The following is a 17,213-nucleotide window of genomic DNA, read 5'->3' on the forward strand; positions in this document are numbered from 1 at the left end:
TCTTCAGACTGATTGTGAGGCTGAATTCTTTGCAAGCATTGAAAACCTGTCCGTGAGTCTTTGAAGTTCTTCTTCAGTGTGAGATGTTACTACCGCATCATCAGCAAACAGTAGGTCCCTGATAGTAACTTGTTGAACAGTAATCCTGGACCGAAGGCGGTTGATGTTTAAGAGGCGACCATCCGATCTGGAGCGAAAGTAAACTCCGTCTTCTGACAAATTGAAAACATGTCTCAGGATAGGGGCAAAGAAAATGCCAAATAGCGTAGGAGCAAGCACACATTCCTGTTTGGCACCGCTTATTAGAACTCTTCTCAATGCACTACCTCTGTGTAACCAACACTTTCTTCTCTATAAAACACAATCATAGATTATCATGAAAACACGCAAGATCAAAAGATTGGCACCAACTCGATCCGATTCTCACCAGGAGGAAAGTGCTGCCTAACTTCACAAATACTAGAACTTATCACAGTGCTGACTGTGACACCTATCATTCTCTCGTATTCATCAAAGTCAAACAAGCTGGAAAACTAAAGATCGATACAAACAAGACCAAACACCAAGACAGGGTCAGATAGTTTGAGGCCAACTTCGCAGCCGATTATATTCACTCAGGCGGCTCGGCTACAGAAATGTGGGAAAATATGAAGAAGGCCGCATACTCTGCTGTAATCTCAGCTCATGGAAGGAGAAAGGGTGGACAAAATATTGACGTACGATGCGAACTCTGAGAAACTAGATCCTCTCATTGAGTCCAAGAGTAGGGCTCTTCAAGAATACAAGGATAGCCCAAATAAAGACTCTCTATTAGTCCTTCGAACATCTTGCAACAAGATGAAGTCAACAGTATGTGTAAATGAGTACTGGAACAGACTATGCAACTATATCCAACAAACTGCAAATACTAGAAACACCAAAGCAATGTATGACATCAGTAAGAAAGCAATCGGTCCAAGCAATGTAAAAAACTGCTCCTTTGAAGTTCAAGACAAGAGAAATACAAACAACTTGGCAGACAGGTCGACAATATTCTGAGTTCTATTCAACAGCAAATAAAGTAAGCCAGAACGCCTTCGATAGCATCCCACATTATGCACAATTACCTGAGATGGACATACCACCCATCATCGATGATGTCTCCAAGGCGATGGACAAACTCCCATTGGGGAATGCTTCAGATACTGATTCCGTTTTAGGCGAAGAGATTAAGGGTGGCAAGTCCCCTCTCCTCAAGCCATTATACCAACTATGCTGCGTTGTTAGGAAGAAAGTGCTGTCCCCCAGGACATGAGAAACGCAAACATTATTGCAAGCCATCATATATAAAAAAAAAAAAATTATAAAATCAAGAGTAGGTTCTCTACAGTGCAATGTGGTCTAGAATATATTCATCCCGGTGTATCCCGATGGATCTCCAACTAGAGCAGGCAATCAATCGATTTGATTGAAAAATGGTCGACTTCACTGATTTCGATAACAATATAAATATGGACTGTGAAAGATTCGTTGATACGCATCCAATCCCGGGCAACGTCGAGTCACACTGCTAGTAAATAAATAAAGCACTCTTATTTAATATGCACCCAGTCTTATAACAGACTCTTGCAGCCTTGCTCTCATGGATAAATGCTTAAAGAAACACATCCCACTAATAACGTCTAAACGAATATCAATAAACCTGAAGCATCCATTGAACGAAATCGCCTTTCGTCTATCTCCGCAGATCAGTTCTGACATAAATCAATCCCTTCACTAATGAAAGTAAACAGCCAACCAAAATAGAAGGAGGAATTTATACCTTTTGTTACGCCTATTATTACAATTAAATTTCATATGTTAAAATTAGTGATAGGACGATTCCGATCCGAAATTATTTTCCCGACTCAGATACAATCCACGATTCTGTCCTGAATTCCTGATTCCAATACAATTACCGATTAGGATTCCAATTCTTTTTAAATTTCTATATATAGATTTCTTTTTCATGTGTGTGGATCAGATCATCGCAAAACCCCATGTAACATGTGTATATATTTTTGCAAATGTAAAGATACACTTATGAATGTGATCGATAGATTTGTTCTACCGGTAGTTTAAAAATCAATAAATATTGATCATTTCATCATTGATACGAGTCATGGAAAATTAAGTTTTAAACAAAAACAAAATAAATATAAAGCAATAAAATGAATTGTTTTTTAAGCATCGGAAAATAGTTATCCGATTCCAATACCCCAAAAAGTTACGATTTTTGCTGTTTCTGATTCCCATTCTGATTAATCGTACCAATACTAGTTAAAATATAGATTTTCAATTAAAAAAAAAATAACGGTGAAATATATCTTTCAAAATACCCTTTTTTTCTTGAAAACGAAATATATTGTTTCTGTATTCTTTTCAATGATTCTATCAATGATTTTGTTTCAAATATCTAACAAATACTCGTGTTCGATTTTCGTGTACAGAGTTATAAAACCAAACGTATTTCCAGAGGGGTTGTTTAGTGTAATCAGTTTCTCAAGTACCGGTTCGGTGTTGTCCATAATCTGAATGTTATTACATTCTCAGTCATTAATTCAGATTGCAGAAATTAAATGATTCCATTATTGGCATTGTTTCCCCAATATTTTTTCGAGTCGGAATTTTTTCTAAAAAAAACATCAGTCAACTACGAAAGGGGCCACGTGAATGTTGCTAACGTCCGAAGTGAAAGTGAATTTTTTTTGTAGAACGAACTGGATTCGAACTTGGCGCACACAGGTTGTCAGTCTCTATTGAGCATCGTCACCTCCCATCGAGCACCATCACCTCTATTGAGAATCGTCTCTATTGGGCAATGTCTCTATTGAGCAATGTCTCTATTGACCGTCGTCACCTCCCATCGAGCACCGTCACCTTTATTGAGCATCGTCACCTCCCATATCTTAAGTAAAATCGAGCACCGTCACCTCTATTGAGCATCGTCTCTATTGAGCAATATCTCTATTGAGCAATGTCTCTATTGAGCATCGTCATCTCCCATCGAGCACCGTCACCTCTATTGAGCATCGTCACCTCCCATATCTTAAGTAAAATCGAGCACCGTCACCTCTATTGAGCATCGTCACCTCCCATATCTTAAGTAAAACGTACTTTTGACATGGAAATTCTTTGTTTGCATGTATATGCAATTTTTTAGCAGATTAAAGATTTTAGACACAGGCGTTAAAAGTGGCTTAATGATACACATGCTAGATACAATAATAAACCGTTTACCTGAACGTGATTTCTGCACCTTCCAAATTAATTTGAACATATTCTTTCTTAAAGATCAGTGCATATTTATTTCTCTCCTATTTCTAACGAAGATCTTTGGAGGTTTGGGGGTTGTTTTTTTGGGGGGGGTGAATTTTTTCATTTTTTTTTTTTTTCAAAATGCGATATTCTATGGTGGATATTTTAAACTTTTCAGTCATTTACAGAGCCAACTTATCATCAAACACTGCAAAATGTTCTGCTTCGAATTCCAAAATGTTTGTTTAAAAAGATTCGGGCCATTAATTAGTACCTTCTGGAGTTTACTATTCTCTACCACCCTCAGACCAGCACTCATTATGTGTCTGTGGTGTGGTCATATATATCTATATATCTATAAACGTGAAATTGTCTGTGTGTGTGTTTGTATGTGTGTATACATTTCCCTACCAAATTAATCTGTCAATTTTCAGTCTACAGACTCGAGATTTAACATAAGGAGTTATGAGATTTGTGAAAATCTTTTCAATCCATTTTCGGCCAGACATTTGGCTGTCAATGTGTCAAAGTTCAACAATTTTACCTTTGAAAACTTTACCAAACTCCTCCGCCAATTTTGGGTCTAAACACTTGAAATTTTACATGGAGGTTACTTGGACATGGATCAAACATTTTAATTTGATTTTAGGCCAAAACAATAAATTTTAAGTGGTCAAAATTAGGGTCACATTTTAAAAAATTGAACTCAGCCAATTTTTGGTCTAAACATTTGAAATTTTACAAAAAGTGTATTCAGACATAGGGCAAGCTTTTTAATCGGTTTTTGTCCGAAAATTTGGCTACCAAGGGGTCAAAGTTCAAAAGATTTGACCTTTACGATCTCTAGCAAACTATTAAGCCAATTTTGGGTCTAAACATTTGAGATTTTACATAAAGTGTATTCAGACATGCAGTTAGCTTTTAATTAGTTTTTGGGCGAAAGTTTGGCTGCCAAGAGGTCACAGTTGAAAATGTTGACCTTTGCAGACTCTACAAAACTCCTCCGGTAATTATAGGCCTAAACACATTAAATTTAAGACGTAGGTTGCCTGGACATGACTCCAAATTTTAATATATACATACATATGCACATAAAGTTATGAACAGTATAAAGGACCCGAAAACAGCCGGGTTGAACTGCTAGTATATATATATATATATATATATATATATATATATATATATATATATATATATATATATATATATATAACGGTTAAAAAATACAATACACACTTATTCCAATCTTACAAATGTATTTCAACCCCAAGACGGGCATTTTTAAACGAGGTGGGTCAGTCAGATTTGTGCTTTGTATATGCATATACACCTATATTTACCTATCCATACATATAGGATATACCCATATCCATATATATAGGATAACCTGGGGATAATTCCATAATACAGATTGGCCCAAACTAAACGGGCCTAACTCTAATTAGGCCCCGTTTCTTAGTGTTTTTTTCCGAACGAAATGAAACTTTGGTCATAACTATTTTATTATATTCAAAACATTAGATCAAAACGCTCGGGTCTTTGGCCTTTCTTTTTTTCTCCCTTGATTGTAAAATGCCCAGAAAAACAGTTGAATGTCCTCTGTTTTTTTTTTGGGGGGGGTACCCTGTATACTTCTTGCTTTTTTTGAATTCAGCTTCTGGGGTAACGCCTATCATCACTTGATATAGATAAACAAAAAAAGATTACAGCCCGTTCAGTTGTTATATAACAGATAAGAAGAAATATAATCAAGCAAAAAATTTGAAGAGTGTACTTAAAAAAAACTCATTGAGTACATATGGATATGGAGTGATGTCATGCCTCCAACAAATTAAGATAGAAATAAAGTAAACAAGTAAACTGGCCATGCATTTAAAAGCACTGAAAAGGAGAAAGGCGCAAAGAGCTTTAACTTGTATGACGAAATACGAACTGCACAAATGGTATTCATAACTATATGTATTTGCCTTTGTTAAGGAGCTACGTCTCGCATAAAAATAAAATCTTCAATATTGTCTCAAGCACTAATAATTGGCCAAATTTCACCTCTTAACATAGTGAGGTACATCAATTATACATATTTTCAACACAGTTTTTTTTTTTCATCATAAAGATGAGGATGAAAAAATATAGTATTAAAAAAAGTATTATATCAATAGAACATGAAATAGAATTATATGCGAAGAACATATAATAGTATTATATCTATAGCAAATAAAATAGGATTATAAATATAATACTATTTTGTGTTCCATGAATATAATACTATTATATGTTCTATAGATATAATACTATTTTATGTTCTATGGATATAATACTATTTTATGTTCTATGGATATAATAGTATTTTATGTTCTATAGATATAATAGTATTTAATGTTCTATGGATATGATACTATTATATGTTCTATGGATATTATACTATTATATGTTCTATGGATATAATACTATTATATGTTCTATGGATATAATACTATTTTATGTTCTATGGATATAATAGTATTTAATGTTCTATGGATATAATACTATTTTATGTTCTATTGATATAATACTATTTTATGTTCTATGGATACAATACTTTTTACTGTTCTATGGATATAATACTATTTTATGTTCTATGGATATAATAGTACTTAATGTTCTATGGATATAACAGTATTTAATGTTCTATGGATATAATACTATTTTATATTCTATGGATATGATACTATTATATGTTCTATGGATATAATACTATTATATGTTCTATGGATATAATAGTATTTAATGTTCTATGGATATAATACTATTTTATGTTCTATGGATATAATACTATTTTATGTTCTATGGATATAATAATATTTTATGTTCTATGGGTATAATACTAGTTTATGTTCTATGGATATAATACTTTTTTATTTTCTATGGATATAATAGTATTTAATTTCTATGGATATGATACTATTATATGTTCTATGGATATAATACTATTTTATGTTCTCTGGATATAATAATATTTTATGTTCTATGGATATAATACAATTTTATGTTCTATTGATATAATAATATTTAATGTTCTATTGATATAATAATATTTAATGTTCTATGGATATAATACTATTTTATGTTCTATGGATATAATAGTATTTTATGTTCTATGGATATAATACTATTATATGTTCTATGGATATAATAGTATTTAATGTTCTATGGATATAATACTATTTTATGTTCTATGGATATAATACTATTATATGTTTTATGGATATAATACTATTTTATGTTCTATGGATATGATACTATTTCATGTTCTATGGATATAATAGTATTTAATGTTCTATGGATATAATAGTATTTAATGCTCTATGGATATAATACTATTTTATGTTCTATGGATATAATAGTATATTATGTTCTATGGATATAATACTGTTATATGTCCTATGGATATAATACTATTATATGTTCTATGGATATAATACTATTATATGTTCTATGGATATAATAGTATTTTATGTTCTATGGATATAATACTGTTATATGTTCTATGGATATAATAGTATTTAATGTTCTATGGATATAATACTATTATATGTTCTATTGATATAATAGTATTTTATGTTCTATGGATATAATAGTATTTAATGTTCTATTGATATAATACTATTCTATGTTCTATTGATATGATACTATTATATGTTCTATGGATATAATAGTATTTTATGTTCTATGGATATACTACTATTATATGTTCTATGGATATGATACTATTTTATGTTCTATGGTGATGATACTATTTTATGTTCTATGGAAATGATACTATTATATGTTCTATGGATATAATAGTATTTCATGTTCTAATGATATAATACTATTATATGTTCCATGGATATAATAGTATTTTATGTTTTATGGATATAATAGTATTTAATGTTCTATGGATATAATTCTATTATATGTTCCATGGATATAATCGTATTTTATGTTCTATGGATATAATAGTATTTTATGTTCTATGGATATGATACTATTATATGTTCTATGGATATAATAGTATTTAATGTTCTATGGATATAATACTATTATATGTTCCATGGATATAATCGTATTTCATGTTCTATGGATATAATAGTATTTAATGTTCTATGGATATGATACTATTTTATGTTCTATTGATATAATACTATTTGATGTTCTATGGAGATTATACTATTTTATGTTTTATAGATATAATACTATTTTATGTTCTATGGATATGATACTATTTTATTTTCTATGGATATAATACTATTTTATGTTCTATTGATTTAATACTATTTAATGTTCTATGGATTTGATACTATTTTATGTTCTATGGATATAATAATATTTAATGTTCTATGGACATGATACTATTTTATGTTCTATGGATTTAATACTATTTTATGTTCTATGGATATAATACTATTTTATGTTAATTGATATAATAGTATTTAATATTCTATGGATATGATACTATTATATGTTCTATGGATATAATACTATTTAATATTTCATGGATATAATACTATTTTATGTTCTATGGATATAATACTATTTTATGTTCTATGGATATGATTCTATTATATGTTCTATGGATATAATAGTGTTTAATGTTCTATGGATATAATAGTATTTTATGTTCTATGGATATAATACTATTTTATGTTCTATGGATATAATAGTATTTAATGTTCTATGGATATAATATTATTTTATGTTCTATGGATATAATACTATTTTATGTTCTATGGATATAATACTATTTTATGTTCTATGGATATAATAGTATTTAATGTTCTATGGATATAATACTATTTTATGTTCTATGGATATGATACTATTTGATGTTCTATGGATATAATACTATTTGATGTTCTATGGATATAATACTATTTTATGTTCTATGGATATAATAGTATTTAATGTTCTATGGATATGATACTATTTTATGTTCTATGGATATAATACTGTTTTATGTTCTATGGATATAATACTATTTTATGTTCTATGGATATAATAGTATTTAATGTTCTATGGATATAATACTATTTAATGTACTATGGATATGATACTATTATATGTTCTATGGATATAATAGTATTTAATGTTCTATGGATATAATAGTATTTTATGTTCTATGGATATAATACTATTTTATGTTCTATGGATATAATAGTATTTAATGTTCTATGGATATAATACTATTTTATGTTCTATGGATATAATAGTATTTAATGTTCTATGGATATGATACTATTATATGTTCTATGGATATAATAGTATTTAATGTTCTATGGATATAATACTATTATATGTTCCATGGATATAATCGTATTTTATGTTCTATCGATATAATAGTATTTAATGTTCTTTGGATATGATACTATTTTATGTTCTATTGATATAATACTATTTGATGTTCTATGGAGACTATACTATTTTATGTTTTATAGATATAATAGTATTTAATGTTCTATGGATATAATAGTATTTTATGTTCTATGGATATAATACTAGTTTATGTTCTATGGATATGATACTATTATATGTTCTATGGATATAATAGTATTTAATGTTCTATGGATATAATAGTATTTTATGTTCTATGGATATAATACTATTATATGTTCTGTGGATATGATACTATTTTATGTTCTATTGATATAATAGTATTTAATGTTCTATGGATATAATAGTATTTAATGTTCTATGGATATAATACTATTTTATGTTCTATTGATATAATACTATTTTATGTTCTATGGATACAATACTATTTAATGTTCTATTGATATAATACTATTTTATGTTCTATGGATATAATAGTACTTAATGTTCTATGGATATAACAGTATTTAATGTTCTATAGATATAATTTTATTTTATGTTCCTATGGATATGATACTATTATATGTTCTATGGATATAATAGTATTTAATGTTCTATGGATATAATACTATTATATGTTCTATGGATATAATAGTATTTAATGTTCCATGGATATAATAGTATTTAATGTTCTATCGATATAATACTATTATATGTTCTTTAGATATAATACTATTATATGTTTTATAGATATAATACTATTTTATGTTCTTTGGATATAATACTATTAGATATTCTTAGTATATAATACTTTTTAATGTTCCATGGATATAATACTATTATATGTTCTATGAATATGATAATATTTAATGTTCCATGGATATAATACTATTTAATATTCTATGGATATAATACTATTTAATTTTCCATGGATATAATACTATTTAATGTTCTATGGATATGATACTAGTTTATGTTCTATGGATATAATACTTTTATATGTTCTATGGATATAATACTATTAGATGTTCTAGGATATAATACTTTTAATGTTCCATAGATATAATACTAGTTTATGTTCTATGGATATGATACTATGTTATGTTCTATGGATATAATATTATTTATTTTCTATGGATATAATAATATGTTATGTTCCATAGATATAATACTATTTGATGTTCTATGGATATGATACTATTTTTTGTTCTATGGATATAATACTATTTAATTTTTCATGGATATAATATAATTTTATGTGCTATGGATATGATACTATTTATTGTTTTATGGATATAATACTATTTAATGTTCTATGGATATGATGCTATTTTTTGTTCTATGGATATAATACTATTTAATGTTTCAGTGATATAATATAATTTTATGTGCTATGGATATGATACTATTTAATGTTCTATTGATATGATACTATTATATGTTCTATGGATATAATACTATTTAATGTTCTATGGATATGATACTATTTTTTGTTCTATGGATATGATACTATTTTATGTTTCATGGATATAATATAATTTTATGTGCTATGGATATGATAATATTTAATGTTCTATGGATATGATACGATTATATGTTCTATGGATATTATACTATTTAATGTTTCATGGATATAATTCTATTTTATATTTCATGGATATAATACTATTTTATATTTCATGGATATAATATAATTTTATGTGATATGGATATAATACTATTTTATGTGATATGGATATAATACTATTTAATGTTTCATGGATATAATATAATTTTATGTGCTATGTGTATAATACAATTGTATGTTTCATGGATATAATACTATTTTATCTTCTTTGGATATAAAAAAAAAACATTTTAGTATGAATATCAATACACACAAAAAAATTATAGAAGTTTAGAAGATATCGTAAATTGTAGAGAAAATACTGCAAAGATTTCAATTACAGGTGCAAGAACTATTATCGAATTACGAAATTGCAGGTGTAAGAGTTTCATATACGACATAGCTTCTTTTAATAACACCGCATCTTTAATCTGAAGATTATGTCTAAACAAAAAGATGAGCATACCTAACGATGAATGTATCAGATTTTCTCACAATTCAATATTTGAATTTAATCATAATTGTTTCAACCTTAGTGATCATTACCACCCTGAATCAGTCTGTCCCTAATTTAAATTGTGTGGGCACGGTGTACTTCAAATTCAATTAGATCTTTCCGTTTTGCGCTGTAAACAATCTTCTGTGGGGTCCTGGATCTGACCTTAAACTATATCCGATGGTGAGGGCCCCAGCTTGCAGGCCTTGGGGAGTGTGGAGCCACCCTTTAATTGCCATTGCTCCCAGGTCCACTCTTACCCGGAGTGGTAGCACCTGTTAGGGTCCCAACTATGGGTTAAATAGAATACGACTTAAAAAAAACAAATATACTATATTAAAAAATCGTTCTTCAAAATCACCAGATTCCGCATTAAATAACCTGAAAAAGGTTGTAATGCCGTAAAACAAAACAACCAACCAACTACTATTGTGGCCTCTCCGCATTTGATCGAACTATATGCATAATATTACAGTTCATGAAAGGATAACTATGATAACCCGAAAGCTCCAAAGAAAAACGAAAATTAGAGAACTTTATAATTAATCAAGTGTTGATAAAATTTTATTTACGTTGTTCCAATTTTGAAAACAACATCATCGATTTCAAACATAGTAGCTTCCTTCAGTCTTGACAGACTATGGATATTCATGTAAGCGTGCCTGCGCGTGGAATTGTGAGAGCAAGAGTTGCGCAATCGCAACTATACCACTCCTGAGTCGGCGTTATTGAATACCAGTAGAAAGGGAAGGTTCAGGACGAGTAGAGATAAGCAGAGAGTACATAAAACTCATAGAATTCCCAAATAGTCACGCATCTGATTCTAGCCATGCTTAACGTGGCTTAACTTCGATGTTCTCACGAGAACCGATGTGTCAACGTAATTATGCCGTATATATTGTCAACGTGATTATGCTGTATAGCCCCCTGCTAATATATACATATATATATATATATATATATATATATATATATATAGTGCCGGCAAAAAGAAAGTCTGCACTTGTAATTTTTGAAAAGCAGCAAATTTAAGCTAAATTTTATGTAACTGTTAAAAAACTATACCTAATTTGATTTATCCTTCTATAATTTTACCTGTCCATATGTGACTTTTAATTGAAATATTCTAGTGTTCACGTCAATTAAAAAAAAAAGCTTCAAATTGAGGAGGCAAAAAGAACGTCTGCAGCAACAAATTCGCTTAAATCCAACTTAAATTGTCGCCCTTAAATCAGTTTAAAATATCCACCAACAGGCAACAAAGCATCTCTAATCGTAAGGATTGTTGTTCCAAGTTAAAACGTAACATTCGGTCCATATGCCACTACTTTTTCTTAATGATCGTCAACAGCTCATAAATCTCCACCTTTCTGGTTTATTAAATCGAGAAGTCGACCGCAGATTGAAATGTGATGAGAAAACTGTACGAAAGACTGTGAAAAAGCACCAAAATACCGGCAATGCTCATGTGGCCTAAAACCTGGTCGTACTAGAGTTACTTATAACAGGGAAGACAACACCATAAAAATCGGCAGCCTAAGAAACAGATTTGAAACATCTCCCCAGATCCAACAACAGTGCAATCTTGTTAAAAAGTGCTCTCTTTTTACTTTTAAGAAGAGATTAAGGGAATTTAATTTGCGAGGATATGTTGCAAGACGCAAACCAATGATTTATGGTAAGAACAGAAAGCGCCGTCTGGATTTCGTCAGATGCAATGAAGACCATGACGTCATATTGGTGAAAAGTGCTTTTTAGCGACGAAAATAAGTTCAAGAGGCTAGGCAGTGATGGTAGGCAGTACGTTCGTCGGAGGAAAGACGAAGAATTTAATCCTAGGTGCTCAGTTTTAACGCTGCAAGGTAGTGGAAATTCTGTTTTGGTGTGAGCATTATTAGTACCAATGGTCCAGGGCCTATATTTCACTTGCAAGGTCGAATTAATTCGACCAGGTACATTAATATGTTGACTGAGCATTTTCTACCCTACTTTGGTCAGGATTTTGGATGATAATCCCATCTTCATGTAGAATAATCCTCCCATTCACACAGTTAGCAATGTCAAGAGGATCCTGGAAGAGCATGATATTCCGTGTTTGCATTGGTCTGCACAATCTCCAGACCTCAATCGTATCGAAAACGCATGGCATTACACTAAGCAACAGCTACGCAATGATAAAATTTCAAATTTGGAAGATCTATGGACAAAATTTAATGAAAAGTGGGATGCCTTTTCCCCGGAGTATTGCTGCAGTCTAATTCAAGGAATTCCCAAAAGATTGCAGGTTGTCAAATTGCAGAAGGGCTATGTTACTCAATATTAACTAGTTCATTGTGTTCCTGTTGTATTTGTGTTGCATTAATGTCCTAAAGTGAATCCCGCGTGACCTAACGCACCGTTCCGATATTTAAAAAACTACCGTAAAAACAACAAACGGACTTCTACTTTCTGATTCTCTGCCTCAGCAACAACATGGCAAAAATAGAAAGAAAGACATACTGATGATGAGGCTTCGCCTCGAAATATATTTATGAATTTCAACATAAATTTTAAACAAATTAAATGTCTGTTTATTTTGTAATAATGCTTTGTTTTGGCTTCAAACGTATATAATACGTATTTATTTTATATATATATATATATATATATATATATATATATATATATATATATATATATATATATGTGTGTGTGTGTATTTATTTTATATATATATATGTATTTATATATATATATATATATATATATATATATATTAGGTTGGTGAAATTGGGTTGGAAATATATTTATCAACTGAGACGCGTTTCGTCGGCTACGACTCATCAGAGTGGCTCCACTCTGATCAGTCGCAGACGACGAAACACGTGTCAGTGGATAATTATATTCTAAAAAAATTACATATGCCGCTCCACATTTGGGGGTGACAAATTGATCAAAAGGAAAAATATTTCCAACTGGCATTTAGGTAAAAATGCACTTTCCTATAAATAATTGAATTCATTTAAAAAGTATCGCTTACAAAAACAAATAACAACATCTTATCCAACTTTATATAAAAAGATGACATTAATTTTGCACCAACCAAATAATAATAATAATAAATATATATATATATATATATATATATATATATATATATATATATATATATATATATATATATATAAAGCTGAACGTATGTGTGTGTGTCTGGTCACGAATAGGCTCCTATAAGGTTGACTATTATAGAAAACTGATCACATATAATGATAGATGTATCAAGACACAGTAATAGATATGTGTGATCTGGCATAATGATGATTCATTAAAATTGTGGGGTCTGTGTTCGCGCCTGGTCCACAAAGTATGAAAATAAAAAATTTAAAAATTAAAACATCATAATAATAATAATAAGTATATTTTAACTTAAATAGGGATGGTATAATAAAATTGTGGGGTCTGCATTCGCGCCTGGCCTCCATAGAATGGAAATAAGCACAAACTTTTATAAAGACTTTTCATATCTATCTGCGTAAGTATACTTTGATAATTATGTTTCAGTTTGAAGAAATATGGTATAATAAAATTATAGGGTGTTCGTTCGCGCCTGACCTCCATAAAATGGAAATATCTTACAAAGTTTAACAAGGTTTTTTAATATAGATCCACAGAATATTGTGATAAGTGTTTCAGTGTGAACACGTATGGTATAATAAATTATGGGGTTTATCTATTTTATTTTTACTTTCATCATATTTTGCTTTGGTTTTGATACCCCCAAATTCGAAGCTATCTCTTTACAACCCTTCCTTTTCATAACCTATCATACTTTCATATATCAGAGTCCATTTTCTGTAGACTGTTTTTTAACCCAGTCAACGACGGGTACTTTTGCTAGTATATATATATATATATATATATATATATATATATATAGAGAGAGAGAGAGAGAGAGAGAGAGAGAGAGAAATAGATAGATAGATAGATAGATAGATAGATAGATAGATAGATAGATAGATAGATAAGATAGAATTCAGATGAAAATTCCTGATAGATATTACTTGAAGTAATCCTTTCAAGGAGATCCTAGCCAAATGAAAAGCTCAATATTTAAGAATATTTCTCCCATGGGCCTATTTTCTGCCCACCTGGATTTATAACCCCGAACGACATTGGACTCCTTCCGATAATGGATTACCCATGTTGTATCAACCTCTCTTTTCATATAATTTTCTCCATATGATTATCCACAACCACTCAAAAAACTATTTTCAATAATTGTGATGAAAAGAAAAATAGCGTCCATTCGCAGCTGAACATTTTGCTAACTGCATTTCATTTCCTCTGATGCCATTGTTGAAAAGCCATGGATTAAGGAAATTAAAATAACCCCTTCTATATATTCCTTTTGTCAAACAATAAATTATTAAATCGAATATATGTCTCTATATGTTGTTTCTTCAGAATTTAAAATTTAACCACGAAACATATATATAGCTGAATCCACTGTGAAAATTTTCCCCCACTCTATATCTGTGCCTAAATCAAAACGCGGATTTCATGAGCAAATCTTCTTTCTTAGAACTGCACGCCTGTGGAACTCTGTTCCGTCTGCCTGCTTCCCTCCGGACTACAACTTGGATGTCTTCAAGTCTAATGTTAACAAATTCCTAATGAACCGCCCCCCCCTAATTAAACACTTCATAAAATCTTCTCACTAACGTGATGTACTTGCAATAACCCTTATCCCTGAGTGGCTTCCGGGCCTTGATAAGTGGTGATCACTGTGTAAAAAAAAAAAATATATATATATATACTAGCTCTCGTGTTTTTATTATCATCGAAATCGGTAAAATGACCCATTTTTCAATCAAATCGATTGATTGCCTGTATTCGTTGGGAATATATCGCGCTGCGCAGGGAGGAAACTTTACAGACCTTCCCGCATTGACTTAGTTCACAATGCATTGTAGTCTAAATTGCAGCCTACAGAATCTACTGTTGAATTCATAAAATTATTTTTTATATATAATGTTTTTTTTTTATATATTTGATGGCTCGCAATAAAGTTTAAAATGCAGAAGTCGTGTATTGTATTACAATTGTGCTCCAAACTGAAACATTCACTTCGAATGCGCCCCTGTTATATCAAAGAAAATACTGTTGATTTTATATACTTATTTTTTCTTCTTGGGCACTGATAATAGCTTGCATTATGTTTACAATTATAGAAGTCAGATAACATGGTAGAATGTTGCTTTAGGCAGAAACATCCATTTCGAGTGCGCCCCTGTTATATCAAAGAACCTATTGTTAAACTTTATATGGCGGCTCTTCCGGATTTTGCGATAAAACTTCTCAAATGTGCTTATGATATTAGACTATGTAAGGTAACTTTTGTCAAAATCGCATGTTCCTTCTTTTATCGGATTATTTCGATTATCTATCGATACTTATCGAAGGCAGTCCGATAAATGCCTATCTAAAAACACTGGCAGATACATAAAGTACTTTCTTGTGAAATTTCATAAAAATCGACCGTGCAGTTTTTTAGTCTATAGGGAACGTACTTACATACACAAGCACGCGAACAAGCACACATACACAAAGTTTCTTTGCGTATATATATATATATATATATATATATATATATATATATATATATATATATATACGCAAAGAAACTCTGTGTATGTGTGTTTGTTCGCACAAGCACACATACACAAAGTTTCTTTGCGTATATATATATATATATATATATATATATATATATATATATACGCAAAGAAACTCTGTGTATGTGTGTTTGTTCGCGTGCTTATATATATATATATATATATATATATATATATATATATATATATATATATATATATATATATATATATGACCAAACTAAGATAAGTGTTCATCAACCTTTGATCTTTACTGCGAGACTTCCTCTGGATCAAGGAAATTAAGTAAACAAAATACCAGTACAAATATTTTAAAATATATTTTTGATGTAATGAAATGTATAACCTTATGCTATTTCAGAAATGAAAAAGTCGTTGGAATTCAAAAAAAGGGGAGGGGCATGGCGTTGTGAAAAAAAAGCAATTTTTATAACGCCATATAACCGTTAATATATTTAAAAGGATATGATGCAATTCATATTGGTTTTTGTTAACAAATATATCCGTCATAATTCAAATATGGATGTGTAACTGAACTGAAATAAGTGTATTTTGTTATGTAATTTATTGACTGATTATATGTATTGATTATTGTACGTGGTGTTTTCTATGATGTGAAAACGTTACCCTGTGTTTAAAATTAAATATGTTCTCTTAACAAGAGGTTACATATTAATGGCGATAAATTATAGAAACATCCAGGTTGTTTAATTGTGCTTGAATTTGCCATAAGCGCTGATTCAATAAATCTCCGTTGCTGTTTATTTGAAATGAATTTGACTGTTTTTGTTTGATTGAAATCAAAATATGATCAGGGAATAATGCATTCAAAGAATTGCTATTTCTTATATCT

At 30.0% G+C, this 17,213-nt stretch overlaps 1 protein-coding gene across 2 annotated transcripts in view; it reads left to right on the forward strand.

The window, feature by feature from the left end:
- LOC145255676 (transmembrane protein 272-like) overlaps positions 1-17,213 on the forward strand; it is a 386,301-nt gene that overhangs the window by 18,411 nt on the left and 350,677 nt on the right. The window lies entirely within an intron of this gene.

Source organism: Euprymna scolopes, chromosome 31, assembly GCF_053919585.1.
Source record: "Euprymna scolopes isolate OS-2025 chromosome 31, ASM5391958v1, whole genome shotgun sequence".
NCBI lineage: Eukaryota > Metazoa > Mollusca > Cephalopoda > Sepiida > Sepiolidae > Euprymna > Euprymna scolopes.